General features: G+C 38.3%; 1 protein-coding gene across 3 annotated transcripts in view; it reads left to right on the forward strand.

The window, feature by feature from the left end:
- The window catches only part of sema5ba (sema domain, seven thrombospondin repeats (type 1 and type 1-like), transmembrane domain (TM) and short cytoplasmic domain, (semaphorin) 5Ba), a 149,801-nt gene that overhangs the window by 30,409 nt on the left and 103,183 nt on the right, over positions 1–16,209 (forward strand). The gene's annotated exons all lie outside the window — the stretch shown is intronic.

The following is a 16,209-nucleotide window of genomic DNA, read 5'->3' on the forward strand; positions in this document are numbered from 1 at the left end:
CTGAGGTGGTATCTGACAATTCCGATCTGTGAATTCCGCTAGCATTGGAACCCGATACCGGTCCCATCCCTATTTTGTGTTGATTTGTTTCCCGTCTTCTGGCGAGATGGAGTCGACCTCCCTCTCAGAACTTCACTGCCGGGGTTTTGTTCTTCAGTTTCTGTTTGTTTCAGCTGCTCGTTTGATTAATCAATTAATCAATGGTTAATCGATTACCCATTTTGGTCATCGATGAATTGTTTTTTGGATTTACAGTAAATATGTAAATATCCTCTGATTTCAGCCTCTCAAATGTGAATGTTTTTTTTATTTTCTTAGTCATCCATGAAAGCAGACCTTTTATCTTTGTGTTTTAGCCAACACAAAATATTCACACGTCAGCTTTGATTTTGGAAAACGGGAAAAAGGGCATTTTTGCCTCTATTCTGATACGTTGCGGATCCAACCACTGACTGCCGGTGTTTGCTTCATGTTCATGTGGTCCATGAATGGCAGGGGTCGGGAACCTTTTGCCCAAGATTGCCATGACAACCGCATATTTTAACGTTTTTCCGTGAGAGCCATATAATATTTTTAACATTGAATACCACTAAATGCACGCATGTTTAAGCAAGACTAACAATTTTAGAATCTAGTAAGTCTCTGGATGTATTGTATTTATTAACATTGGTTTATTCACAAGCTATCCAATAATGCGACTGGTGTTGCATGGTTTTGCATCGTCCTGCGCATCAAAAGGGCTTACTATGCAGAATTAGCTAGCTGACTACTTCAGGAGGGAAGTTTACTTCCTAACATCTCAATGACCCCAGTAGGCCTTTGGTGTCTGACCTGGAACATACGGGAAGGACAGCTGGCATCGGCCCTGGTTCCCTACGCCACTAAGAAAAGGATCATGATCCATTTATTGTTTTACTGAAGCTATTTGACAAACTTTTTGATTTTTTCAATTATTTTCCATTATTTTCACTGAATTTTCAAGCGGCAACCTGGTGTTTGTGCACTTATTTGCTCCGTCAGTTCAAATCTTCTATTTAATGGAAAAAATAATCAACAGATGAATCGGTTATCGCTAGTTGCAGCCCGAGATGACTCGCCGGTACTTTTATTGTCCTGACAGCTACAACAAGAACCCTTCCATGTTGGCCATTTCAATCACTTCAACGGGAATGTTTGTCTTTGATTTGAGTGTCCGCCTCCGTCCACGTTATCCTTCACCGCCAGAAGGGATGACGTGGCGCCCTCGTTTTCTTCTGATAGAATGAGATTTCTTTGCAAAATGAACCACACTGAGGTTTTAGGCGGACATTTGTGTGCACAGAGGAGAGCGGGGCGACTTCTTATTATGATCGTCTTTTTGGGAATGGATGGAAACCAATAAAAAGCGTGCACACTTAAAAGAGCCTTAATTGGAAAAAGTGAACGCAGCGAGCGGCCTGAGTCAGACGTTAATAACACGACTGCTGATGGAGGAGCATGAAGACGTTCTTGTTGGTCTTTGGAGCAGATCTTAAAAACGCGGCCTGCGCGCGCTCACCTCGATCACGCCGACACACCTCATGGGCAAACGAAGCGTATGGCTAGCCCGTGTTTATGAGTCATGTGACGCAAATTTGCCGGCGTGACGGCTGAGTCACACAAGAAGGAGACGCTAACGAGAGACGCTGCTGCGGGACCACAAAGCAATTAAAAGGAGGTGCGAGGATGTTGTCTTAAATGACATCACGGTGGATTTAATTACAGCTGAATGTGAGTCATAACGCTGTGGCGTCAAGCTTGATGATCCTCTTTTTGTTTGTGACAGGATGTTCCCTCGCTCCCTGGACACAATCCCGGGGACGAGGACATCCGTTTATTCCAGGCAGCAGCAGGGAGTTTATGAAACGGAACAAAGACTTTTTATGAGACGGGCCACTTTTATCTGACAAGCTACTCCCATGGGTGGCTTGTTTCGTTACCTTCAGTACGCTTTGTTTTACTCCTCCTCACTTCACAGACCTTGCTCACTTAATGAGTCCAGAATGGAGACACGTGGACGATAGAGCTGTCAGTCCATGTGGGAGGAAGAGGACTGCAGGTTGTCCCAGCTGGATGTCAAGTCAGCGCGGACACACCAGTCCAGGTGGGACGTCAGCGTTGACAAAGTGGGCCAGACGGAAAGTCTGGACCACCAGTCAAGTTTGGGAGAAAGTGTGCATTGCATGGAGGCCAAATAAATCATCTTGGACAGTGGTGTCCAAACTGCAGGCTGGGGGTCAATTGCGGCCCGCGTCTGTTTATTTTGTTGGGCCGCAGCACATTCTAAAAATAAAATGTAACAAGAAAACTAAAACAAAACAAAAAAGTCAAAACACGAAGAGAAAAAAGTTGTAATCCAAAAGGAAAAAGTTGTCATTTTACGGCGTAATGTTATGAGGAAAAATAATGTCATTTTTAGCCTGATGAACATGAAATATAAAAACACAAAACACGTTGTTTTTTGAAGTCCTAATAGTACGAGAGACAACCAAAACAATCAAAGTTTTTTAGTAATTTTTGGAAAATTAGGCTTTGGAAAAAGTTAGAATATTACAAGAACAAAGTTAAAGGTCGTTTGCTCAAAATAAAAAAAAAAAGTTGTCATATTTGGAAAACATTATGGGAATAAAGTCATTAACATTAGGGGAATAAAGTCATAACATTAGGGGAATAAAGTCATTAACATTAGGGGAATAAAGTCTTAACATTATGGGAATAAAGTCATAACATTAGGGGAATAAAGTCATTAACATTATGGGAATAAAGTCAAAACATTAGGGGAATAAAGTCATTAACATTATGGGAATAAAGTCATAACATTAGGGGAATAAAGTCAAAACATTATGGGAATAAAGTCATTAACATTATGGGAATAAAGTCATAACATTATGGGAATAAAGACATAACATTAGGGGAATAAAGTCATTAACATTATGGGAATAAAGTCAAAACATTAGGGGAATAAAGTCATAACATTAGGGGAATAGAGTCAAAACATTAGGGGAATAGAGTCATAACATTAGGGGAATAAAGTCATAACATTATGGGAATAAAGTCATTAACATTATGGGAATAAAGTCATAACATTAGGGGAATGAAGTCATTAACATTAGGGAAATAAAGTCATAACATTAGGGGAATAAAGTCATTAACATTATGGGAATAAAGTCATAACATTAGGGGAATAAAGTCATTAACATTATGGGAATAAAGTCATAACTTTAGGGGAATAGAGTCATAACATTAGGGGAATAAAGTCATAACATTATGGGAATAAAGTCAAAACATTAGGGGAATAGAGTCATAACATTAGGGGAATAAAGTCATAACATTAGGGGAATAAAGTCATTAACATTATGGGAATAAAGTCATAACATTAGGGGAATAAAGTCATTAACATTATGGGAATAAAGTCATAACTTTAGGGGAATAGAGTTGTAACATTAGGGGAATAAAGTCATAACATTATGGGAATAAAGTCAAAACATTAGGGGAATAGAGTCATAACATTAAGGGAATAAAGTCATAACATTAGGGGAATAAAGTCAAAACATTAGGGGAATAGAGTCATAACATTAGGGGAATAAAGTCATAACATTATGGGAATAAAGTCATTAACATTATGGGAATGAAGTCATAACATTATGGGAATAAAGTCATAACATTAGGGGAATAAAGTCAAAACATTAGGGGAATAAAGTCATTAACATTATGGGAATAAAGTCATAACATTATGGGAATAAAGTCATAACATTAGGGGAATAAAGTCAAAACATTAGGGGAATAAAGTCATAACATTAGGGGAATAGAGTCAAAACATTAGGGGAATAGAGTCATAACATTAGGGGAATAAAGTCATTAACATTATGGGAATAAAGTCATAACATTATGGGAATAAAGACATAACATTAGGGGAATAAAGTCATTAACATTATGGGAATAAAGTCAAAACATTAGGGGAATAAAGTCATAACATTAGGGGAATAGAGTCAAAACATTAGGGGAATAGAGTCATAACATTAGGGGAATAAAGTCATTAACATTATGGGAATAAAGTCATAACATTAGGGGAATAAAGTCATTAACATTATGGGAATAAAGTCATAACTTTAGGGGAATAGAGTCATAACATTAGGGGAATAAAGTCATAACATTATGGGAATAAAGTCAAAACATTAGGGGAATAGAGTCATAACATTAGGGGAATAAAGTCATAACATTAGGGGAATAAAGTCATAACATTAGGGGAATAAAGTCATTAACATTATGGGAATAAAGTCATAACATTAGGGGAATAAAGTCATTAACATTATGGGAATAAAGTCATAACTTTAGGGGAATAGAGTCGTAACATTAGGGGAATAAAGTCATAACATTATGGGAATAAAGTCAAAACATTAGGGGAATAGAGTCATAACATTAAGGGAATAAAGTCATAACATTAGGGGAATAAAGTCAAAACATTAGGGGAATAGAGTCATAACATTAGGGGAATAAAGTCATAACATTATGGGAATAAAGTCATTAACATTATGGGAATGAAGTCATAACATTATGGGAATAAAGTCATAACATTAGGGGAATAAAGTCAAAACATTAGGGGAATAAAGTCATTAACATTATGGGAATGAAGTCATAACATTATGGGAATAAAGTCATAACATTAGGGGAATAAAGTCAAAACATTAGGGGAATAAAGTCATTAACATTATGGGAATAAAGTCATAACATTAGGGGAATGAAGTCATTAACATTATGGGAATAAAGTCATTAACATTAGGGGAATAAAGTCATTAACATTATGGGAATAAAGTCATAACATTAGGGGAATAAAGTCATTAACATTATGGGAATAAAGTCATAACTTTAGGGGAATAGAGTCATAACATTAGGGGAATAAAGTCATAACATTATGGGAATAAAGTCAAAACATTAGGAGAATAGAGTCATAACATTAGGGGAATAAAGTCATAACATTAGGGGAATAAAGTCAAAACATTAGGGGAATAAAGTCATTAACATTATGGGAATAAAGTCAAAACATTAGGGGAATAAAGTCATTAACATTATGGGAATAAAGTCAAAACATTAGGGGAATAGAGTCATAACATTAGGGGAATAAAGTCATAACATTATGGGAATAAAGTCATTAACATTATGGGAATAAAGTCATAACATTAGGGGAATGAAGTCATTAACATTAGGGGAATAAAGTAATAACATTAGGGGAATAAAGTCATTAACATTATGGGAATAAAGTCATAACATTAGGGGAATGAAGTCATTAACATTATGGGAATAAAGTCATAACTTTAGGGGAATAGAGTCATAACATTAGGGGAATAAAGTCATTAACATTATGGGAATAAAGTCATAACATTAGGGGAATAAAGTCATTAACATTATGGGAATAAAGTCATAACTTTAGGGGAATAGAGTCGTAACATTAGGGGAATAAAGTCATAACATTATGGGAATAAAGTCAAAACATTAGGGGAATAGAGTCATAACATTAGGGGAATAAAGTCAAAACATTAGGGGAATAGAGTCAAAACATTAGGGGAATAAAGTCATTAACATTATGGGAATAAAGTCAAAACATTAGGGGAATAAAGTAATAACATTAGGGGAATAAAGTCATTAACATTATGGGAATAAAGTCATAACATTAGGGGAATGAAGTCATTAACATTATGGGAATAAAGTCATAACTTTAGGGGAATAGAGTCATAACATTAGGGGAATAAAGTCATTAACATTATGGGAATAAAGTCATAACATTAGGGGAATAAAGTCATTAACATTATGGGAATAAAGTCATAACTTTAGGGGAATAGAGTCGTAACATTAGGGGAATAAAGTCATAACATTATGGGAATAAAGTCAAAACATTAGGGGAATAGAGTCATAACATTAGGGGAATAAAGTCAAAACATTAGGGGAATAGAGTCAAAACATTAGGGGAATAAAGTCATTAACATGGGAATGTTTCTTTCTTTTCTTGGGAGAATGAACAGAATAAGATTTTCATTGCATAGTATAACTGCTGTTTTACCATGCACATGACAATAAAACTCTCTTGAATCTTGAATCTTGAATCTTGAATAAAGTCATAACATTAGGGGAATAAAGTCAAAACATTAGGGGAATAAGGTCATAACATTAGGGGAATAAAGTCAAAACATTAGGGGAATAAAGTCATTAACATTATGGGAATAAAGTCATAACATTAGGGGAATAAAGTCATAACATTAGGGGAATAAAGTCAAAACATTAGGGGAATAAAGTCATAACATTAGGGGAATAAAGTCATAACATTATGGGAATAAAGTCATTAACATTATGGGAATAAAGTCATAACATTAGGGGAATGAAGTCATTAACATTAGGGGAATAAAGTCATTAACATTATGGGAATAAAGTCATAACATTATGGGAATAAAGTCATAACATTAGGGGAATAAAGTCATTAACATTAGGGGAATAAAGTCATTAACATTATGGGAATAAAGTCATAACATTATGGGAATAAAGTCAAAACATTAGGGGAATAAAGTCATTAACATTATGGGAATGTTTCTTTCTTTTCTTGGGAGAATGAACAGAATAAGATTTTCATTGCATAGTATAACTGCTGTTTTACCATGCACATGACAATAAAACTCTCTTGAATCTTGAATCTTGAATCTTGAATAAAGTCATAACATTAGGGGAATAAAGTCAAAACATTAGGGGAATAAAGTCATAACATTAGGGGAATAAAGTCAAAACATTAGGGGAATAAAGTCAAAACATTAGGGGAATAAAGTCATAACATTAGGGGAATAAAGTCAAAACATTAGGGGAATAAAGTCATTAACATTATGGGAATGTTTCTTTCTTTTCTTGGGAGAATGAACAGAATAAGATTTTCATTGCATAGTATAACTGCTGTTTTACCATGCACATGACAATAAAACTCTCTTGAATCTTGAATCTTGAATCTTGAATAAAGTCATAACATTAGGGGAATAAAGTCTAAACATTAGGGGAATAAAGTCATAACATTAGGGGAATAAAGTCAAAACATTAGGGGAATAAAGTCATTAACATTATGAGAATAAAGTCATTAACATTAGGGGAATAAAGTCATAACGTTCTGGGAATAAAGTCATAATTCAAGAAACAATACAAACAGTTGATGTTTGCAAAATAGAAGGAAGAAGCGTTTTGGACCACCGTGTAGAAAATGCTGTCTAACCACTACAACACTCATTACTCTTCATTCTTGTGAGTGCATGTTCAGTTATGTTTTTAACTGATAAGTCATGATTTACTATTATTCTAATTATGTGATTCGTATTTATTATGGCTGAAGAAAAACCCTGACCATTATATTACTAGACTGTTATCATTTTCCATTGTATCGTTTCCCCGATGTATCAACTGGTAAAGACTACATCGGAATACAGGAAGTGAATAAATGTATTGCAATGGATGTGAAATGGACGAAGGGTAGGATTAAATAAGCTTTGCTTCTTCCTACGTAGTTTTTCCTTTTGGACATGTGGAACTGCGAATTGAACTATGTGATGTATTCCATTGTAACTTGTGTGCACGTTCAAATAAAATTAGACCCTTTCCAATACCATTGCCATCATAATAATAATAAAAAAAGACAATTTGCAAAGATTATTTTAAGACAAAAGTAGAAATATTTAGAAAATTAAAATAAAATCAACAGCAAAAATGGGAAAAAAGAGCAAAGTGACGTTCATAGGCTTTTTCACCTACAGTATATCACAAAGATGAGATGCAGTTTTTTCTTGCAGTATAGAGTATATAACTTAGCATATGTACATGTGTTGCTCTACAAAATATGCATTTCATTGTTCACTCTGTGTCCCTCAGTGGAAAAAGCTTGGACACCCCTTATCTAGGGGACAAAGTGTGGACTAAAGTCAGGCTAGTCCAGCCATGAGAGAGTTGTGGACTGAATGCAGGGCTGTCCAGGCAGGAGCCAGGTGTCACCTTCAGACATCCAGTCCAGTGAGAAGGCCAGTGTGGGAGTGAGAGTTAGAAGGCAGAAGGTCTGAACTGGAAGTGTGCCGGGTCAGAGGTTCCCATACAATCATTGGTCTATATTTAGTGAGTAATCAGACCCCTTGAGATACTCTTTCAAAAAAGCAACTAGCAGGTCTAGTGAAGAGACTTTTTGAGACTAAAACAGAGTGAGATGTCTCCTGGGCTTGAAGTGGTTTAGGGTTGTAACGGTATACTGTAGATGTGTTTGTTCAAGTTAAAGAATGTGGCAGTTTGTCTTCTTTGGTGGCTTTATTAAGCTGTGGCAACTTTGGAAGAAGTTGTGCATAAGTTTCAATTTTGCGTCTCATAGCACATAACTGTGGTGCATTCAAGGATCGCCAAATAAAGTGCAAAATCTTAATGCTTGATGAAAAACTTATCAATGAAACAAAATCCTGTGGGAAACACTGCAGGTCCAGGCAGGGAACAGGTGTGGACTGCAGTAAGGCCACAAAGTTTGGGAAGCCGATGTTATGTGTGGTTCCTGTCCAGTTGGGCAGAACATCTGGACTACAATAAGGTCTGTCCACTGTAGGCAAACCTGACAGGAGATATCTTGGATACGGGGCTGAATGAACAAGCAGGTAAGGGAGCCAGAATGCAGGGTAAGGAACAATGAGCCGGGCTTAGCGGGAGCAGGTCGTCAGGAAGTCAGGGAATCAAGGAGTACAATCTGGCAAGGAGGTGTACTCGCCGCCTTGCTTAAGAATCCCACAAGACAGATTGGTGATTGTCCGCAGGTGGAGATGGAGGGGTGGATGGAGACGGTGGAAGTCGCGTATGAGTGACGGATCCAGGATAAGGGAGCGGGAGACCCAAGAATGCTCCTCAGGGCCATAACCTTCCCAGTCGATCAGGTACTGAAACCCTCTGCCCCTCCTTCGGGAGTCCAAGATGGCCTTCACTGTATATGTCAGATGGCCATCGATCAGGCGCGGCGGGGGCGGCGACTCGACGGGCAGGCACAGGTGACTGGAGGACACAGGTTTGAGGCAGGAGACGTGAAACACAGGGTGTACCTTGAGTTCTGGTGGTAACTTAAGTCTGATGGAGGAGGGGCTGTTATTTTGTTATTTTTTATTTTTATTTATTACTTTTTTTTTTTACAATTTTAAGTCATTTTTATTTGAAGTTATTTTATAATTTTGTACACTTGTTTAAGTCTTTTTTATGTTTATATTTATTTATTCCTTCATTTATTAATTCATGTTATGAATGAATTAATATTTTTTAATGTTATTTGAGTCAAACCAAGCAAGTATATTTGTCATTGCATGTCCAAAGTGCATTTTAGAGGCATTTGAAGGCATCTTGTCAAGGAAATGAGGAAGAACATGATAACTGCATGCATGCGTGCATACAAATAATGCATACATTCAAATTAAATATCAAAATATTTCATTTGAAGTCAGACATGAGTTGTATGTTACATTTTTTCATGGCATTTTTTTCTTGCTGTCTGCGACCTACCCAGAATGGTTCCAGATCCACTTTTGGGTCAAGACCCACCAGTTGAGAACCACTGGCCTAAAGTCCAGTTAGGAGGCAAATGTGGACCAGTTAGGTTGATGCAGAAGGTCTGGATTGCAGGAAAGACCGTCTAGGGCCCGTCTAGGCGGTAGGAAGGTGTCAGTCCAGTTAGGCGCCGAGCGTGGATCTCAGGACTTTAGGTCAGCCAGTCCAGTAGAAAGACCAATGTGGACTGCTGTCCAGTCCAGTTGTGCATAAGGTGTGTAGTGTTGTGGTGCTGGTCCGCGTAGCAGGTACTGTAGATGTGTTCTGCAGTGTGAAGGTCAGCCTTGTTACAAATCTTGCTATTCTTTGTGAACAGCAGTCTTTGCTAGACTGTTCTGACACTGAAACGAATGTGCTAAAGGTGCTGTGGACATCTTTGTGAGCTTTTATTAAAGTTTAGCAGCCAATCCCTGAGTAGCAGACTGGGAGCGTGATAAATGCCTGCCCCCACAATCCAATAAGATGGATTTGTAGGGAACACAGCCTCATACTCCTCCTCCCACCCGTCCTCCTGCAGGCTTCCTAATCAGCTGTTTGTGTGTGGGGGGTGTAGATGGATGGTGGTGTCGTGAACCCGACTCCACTTCCGTGCGTGAAGCGCTGAGCGGCGACACATCAGACACATCAGTTCTAGTCTGACGTGGGTGCTGAGAGACGGCTGCTCATTGCTGCCTTGACAAGCAGCAGCACAATGAAATGCGACCGCTCTTAATTGCATTTTGTCGCCCACATTTACTACTTGACTGCAGCCGTGACACAACGGATAAACCACAGATGAAACGCCCTTTGGCTTTTTAAGAATTACACGGGAACCAACACCTCAAGTATGTTTCATTTCGAGAGGATTCATAGGAAATCATATTGGTTCGTAATTGGTTCCAGACCCGACCGTGATGAGTGAATTTTCCCATGAAGGAGAAGTCCTTATTTATAAATGAAATATTTTCATAGTTAGAGCATAGAAAACCTGCTTACAACCTTCTAAATATGGTTTATAACAGTATTAAAGCCCTCTAGACATGAAGTAACACCCCGTAGTCACCTTTACACCCGTATTGCCCAATACAGTCGACATAATAAACAATAATAAGCTATTTAAGACATGATTAAGACTCATTCTTGTGTGTTTTGCTATAAGTGTGTTTCTTAGGGGAATGGAGTGGCAGGACAGACAGGAAGTGACGTGGGCGTTCAGCTTGGCGTGGGTTACGGCTGCAACAGTAGCCCGTGTTTTTATTAGGGATTTTTAGGTAATACGTTATATTAAGGTGCTTGTAATAACCTTTAATAAGCAGTAATTAAAGTTAATATGCATCTTATTATAGTAATACGATTATATATGAAGTGCTTATTTGCATTAATAGGCCCCTTAATAAGGATTTCTTCAAGAATGTATTTATTTATCAACACTAATGGGATATTTGTTGACAAAGGTAATGGATAATAATGCCTTATATAGGATAATACAACCTGGTGTTACGTACCGTGCTTATTAACAGTTAACAATGCAGCTCTGCAGCCACCGGATCTGAATAATTCCTACTTATTAAGGCTTATTACAAGCACCTTAATATTAAGTGTTACCCATTTTTATTATTGTGCCTGTTGTGAAATAATTCAAATTTTGCAATAGAAGCTTGTTGCTCTGGCGATCCAGTATGGTGCTTGTGTGTCTCACTGACCATTACAGTAACATTACTGACACCTAGTGACCAGTGTAGAATACTGCATATCATCACATCTTTGACTGTGTCCTCTGAATGCCTTATATTTGTATTTTACTTCATTTTATCTGTTCAGATGTTCAGAATTCACGCTGTTCATGAATGCACCTTGCTCACCGTGAGTGTGATTGATGGATAACGAGGAAGTGTTGCCTTGTTGTGGAGAGCGACGGAAAAATGTGTGTTAAAAAGAGCATCAGACCGTGTGTGCCTCTGTCCGGACGCGACTTTACGTCCAAGACGTTACTTGCACATGTCACCGTCAAACGCGTGTTGCAGGTGGCTGATTCTGCATTGATTCCAGTGGGGCTCCCACAGCTACTTAGCGTTTCAGCACCGGTGCCATTGTGATGCTGAGTTTCGGCTCGTATGCTACAAGTGAAATATTGTGTGTATTTGGTAACAAGTGAGCAAGAAAGAGGTGCGTCATGCATGACAGCAGTTGAAAATTCAGTGTTGTAACTGCAGTTATTTAGTTAGGTATTGACTTCATTAGCAGGCTCACACAAAAACGTGGATGGATTTGGTACCATTTCAATTTGAGTAAGTGCCAAACTTTTTCCATCGAGGGCCACATAGTGAAAAAAGTTGTGTGAAATATACTATTATTAGCATCAACTTCGCTCTTTGCTCTTTTTTCCCCCCCATTTTTGTTGTTTTTTTTTCATTTTCCAAATAATTCAACTTTCTTCTTAAATAAACTTTTCTTCTCGTAATATTATGACTAGGGATGTCCGATATTGGCTTTTTTGCAGATATCCGATATGCAGATATTGTCCAACTCTCAATTTCCGATTCCGATAACAACCGATACCGATATGTGTAACATCACGTATCTTCTGTCGTGGAAGGACTGGACTAAACCGGACTGGACTTATTTATTATCTATTATTGCACTACAAATTTGGCGTGATGTGTTCCGTATTTATTTATTTATTCTTATTCTATTTTCTTATTTTTCTTATCTCTCATGTCTTGCCTTGGTTGTTTTATTTTGTGATTAAGTTGATGATGGCATTTTTGCAGAGCTGCTGGAAATTAGAATTTCTCTTGGACATGAATAAAGTATCCATCCATCCATTCATGTCAACACACATCTGCTGCCAAGCCATCAGCAATTAGCTTCTCGACGTGGCCGCAAACAACACTGCACACGTCGCGCAAGCAAACACCCGAGAAGTCCGGCAGCCTCGCACCCGCCGCCGAGGAGTCCAGCACCGCCCCGAACACGGCCAAGTAAAGCATCGGCTCAAGCACGCGCGATGTGCGGACTGCCACGGCGACTCCCCGCCGCAAGTCCACAAGCTTCCAAACTGCACAGAAACACGCCCACAAATGCAGTTACAGAGATGTCCGCCATCTCCTGGTGTAAAGTATTAACTACACGAGGCACCAACGCAGCAAATTCAACAATGTTGCGACTTTGGCGCTTAAAGGGCTACATCAGCTTTCACTATAGCGAAAAAAAATGACGCCGATGTCAACCGATATCACATTTTTATGCCAATATCAGGCACCGATATTATCGGCTATCCCTAATTATCCCCATAGTAGTTGGACTTCATTCACAAAATATTCTAACCTTTTCCCCAAACTAATTTTTGTTTGTTTCTCCTACTATTCCGACTTTCAAAAAATAACATTTTTTACGCTAATATTTCACTTCTACGCTATTAAAATGGCATTACGAGTTTATTGTTGTAAAATTGTGAATATTTTTCTTGTCAGAATCTAACTTTTTTCTTTTAATATTTTGCCTTTATTCTTGTAAAATCACAGCTGTTTACGCAATTTTGAAAAAATGTTCCAAATATTTCAACTTTCTTCTCGTAAATTTTCTTCTCTTTGTTCCCATAATATTTTGACTTTATTCTTTTTTTAGCAGCCTGAATTTCCAAAAATTACAACATTGTTTGTTTTTCGTATTGTGGCTTTTAAAAAACAACCTTTTTTTCCTTTAATATTTCATACTTATGCTACTAAGATTACCTTATTATTTTTTTTAGGGTTTTTTTTTGTTACATCCTATTTTTAGAATGTGCTGCGGGCCAATAAAAAAACAGCCACGGGTTGCAAATGGGCTGCACTTTTCTCACCCCAGTTCTAGGATAAAAGAGCCTGTAAAATGTTGGTGAGCATCCTGATAAAAGTGCAAATGAAGTTGTGGGTTTTTTTACCTTGCAGTTCCCAATGCGGACCAAGGAGAAGCTGTCAGCACCTGTGCATCATTGATGAGCAGATTGTCCTTGGTGGAGCTCTGCTGAGTCCGGTTAGCGTTCTTCTTGTGTGGAGTGCCTCAGGGCTCTGCCTTTGAGCCACGGTTGTTCTCTTTGGTCAAAGTCATTTTCTGTTGTTGTTTTATAGTTTTTTCCTGCTAAACATGGTAAGTTTAACTGTGATTCGAGGGTTACCACAAAAGAACTTTGAGTTGGACGCTTTTATTGAAGGATGGTAACCTCAGTGTTGGCCACGATAGCATGTACTGCATACTTCTCAGCCTCCTGTTGTTGTGTTTTATCTCGCTCGAGTCAATTTGCCGCTTGTCTTGTAAGTGTGGCCCATAAAATAGAAGTTGTAGTCATCCTTCAGCGGTGATCTGCATGCCAAGGACTTTAAAGCTGTAGTACAAAATGTGCAATCTGTCCTTGTAAGGAAGCTCATGAATAAAAAGTATCGCCTCCATGCGCGCTAGACCAAAAAAAACAAAAAGTCCCACAGGCCTGGTTGATGGAATCCAATCATTTATGTTTCTTGAAGGGGCATTATAAAAAATTAACATGCATGCCGTATGGACATAAGTATCGGGACAGCTACAAGAAGTGGAAAATGAAGAAAACGTCTTTGCAGTTAAAATATTTTCCTATCTTCTGAGAAGACTTTCCACAAGATTTTGGGGTGTGCCCGCCGCAAACCTGGTCGTAAATCGTCTTCTTCTACACCAAACTTCTCCAAGCATGTGCGGCAGTGAATAATCTAAACATGTCAGCTTGTAGTGATGGCCACACTTTGACCCTGGAACAGATCATTTCTATTGACATTATTCCCTCTGAGAAAAATGTATTCCAAATCCTGCAGCATATTTGTGGTGGGCCGTCCCATCACAAATAGTTTTGGCACTATGTGTGGCCCTCGCTCATAAACACATTATAATGGGACTGTCTGTGAACGTAGCTTGTCGTCACAACTCGGTTCAGTAGGTGGCACCGTAACTCTGCTTCTTAACACACCACACACACGCCTGGCCTGGCACAGGATAAGAAGATGTAGCAGGAGGAATCAGTGGTGCTGAAATATTCAGACCCCTCCGGATACAGCAATGCCTCGTTTACTGTGGTCAATTGGTTCCTGACACGATGTGATAAGTGAATTTCTGCAAACCAGGATTCATAAATGAAATATTTTTGTAGTTACAGCATAGAAAACCTGTTTATGACCTTCTAAATATGTTTTCTAACATTATTAGAGCCCTCTAGACATGAAATAACACCCCTATAGTCACCTTAGTAACTAGAGTTACCCAATATAGTAGACATAATAAGACTAAATAAGATATAAAGAAGACCGTGCTTGTATGTGTTGCGGTACATGTTTTTCCTGGGGGAGCAGAATGAGTGGCGGACAGGAAGTGATGTCGGGGGTTTAGAGTTGAGTTTCAGGTTGTCATGGGTTACGGCTGCAACAGCTGTGTTTTTATTCAGGATTTCTTTAAGGATTATTGGTTCTTTTGTGAGATAATTCAAAGCTGCAAGAAAAGCCTCGTGTCCCAGCCATCAAGTCTGGTTGCAAAAGGTAGGCTTAGGTCACTGACAGAGGGGCGTGGTCACGTGGTCATTGGTGGGTGTGTGCTGAAGTATAAAGGGCACACACTCAACACCGGAGAGGAGGAGCAGAGAGGAAAGGCTAGGAAGCCGTATTTTTGTTGACCGCTTTCTTTTATACGCTGTTATGTACCATATTTTTTATCATACTATCATATCCTCAGCAATAAATCAATCACACGAAACCCTTTCTGAACTTTATAGCATCTCTGTTAAGCGTGTGACAAACACGAGGACCGTGCCTACGCCTCTCAGCGGCCAAAGGTCAAAGGAGGCCGCAATACTGGCACTCGTGTGTCTCACCGAACATTACAGCAACATTACTGACACCTAGTGACCAGTGTAGAATACTACATAGTAGACCAGTGTAGAATACTACATAATACTACACGCATCTTCATAGCATCACAGCATCTTCGAATGCATCTTCTGAATGCCTTGTACAATAACTATTTTAGTTCATTTAGTTATTTTTATGCTTGGATATGCTTAATTTAGGCCAAAAATAAGTAACATTTGCTTAAATATGCATATTTTGTACTAATAATAAGTATTCAACCACGAAACAGCATGATTTGTTTATATAGTTTTGAAAACCAAGGTAGAGTGAAGATGCGAAATTTGAAGTGCAGAGTAGCGAGGGACAATTGTAGCTAGACAGATAGATAGATAGATAGATAGATAGATAGATACATAGATACATAGATGGATAGATGGATAGATGGATAGATAGATAGATAGATAGATAGATACATAGATAGATAGATAGATAGATACATAGATAGATAGATACATAGATGGATAGATGGACAGATGGATAGATAGATACTTTATTTATTTCCAAAAGAAGTTCACATTTGCAGCAGTTCTGCAAAAAACGTTCTGTCATAATTAACTGAAAAAAAATCAAACAAAGCAAAATATGACAAATAAGAAAATAGAATAAGAGTATCCATCCATCCATTTTCTATGCTGCTCATTCTCATTAGGGTTGCGGGGGGATGCTGGAGCCTATCCCAGCTGACTTTGGGCGTACACACCGGACTGGTCAAGGATAGGAGTAAATAAGA

Source organism: Dunckerocampus dactyliophorus, chromosome 9, assembly GCF_027744805.1.
Source record: "Dunckerocampus dactyliophorus isolate RoL2022-P2 chromosome 9, RoL_Ddac_1.1, whole genome shotgun sequence".
NCBI classification, from domain to species: domain Eukaryota; kingdom Metazoa; phylum Chordata; class Actinopteri; order Syngnathiformes; family Syngnathidae; genus Dunckerocampus; species Dunckerocampus dactyliophorus.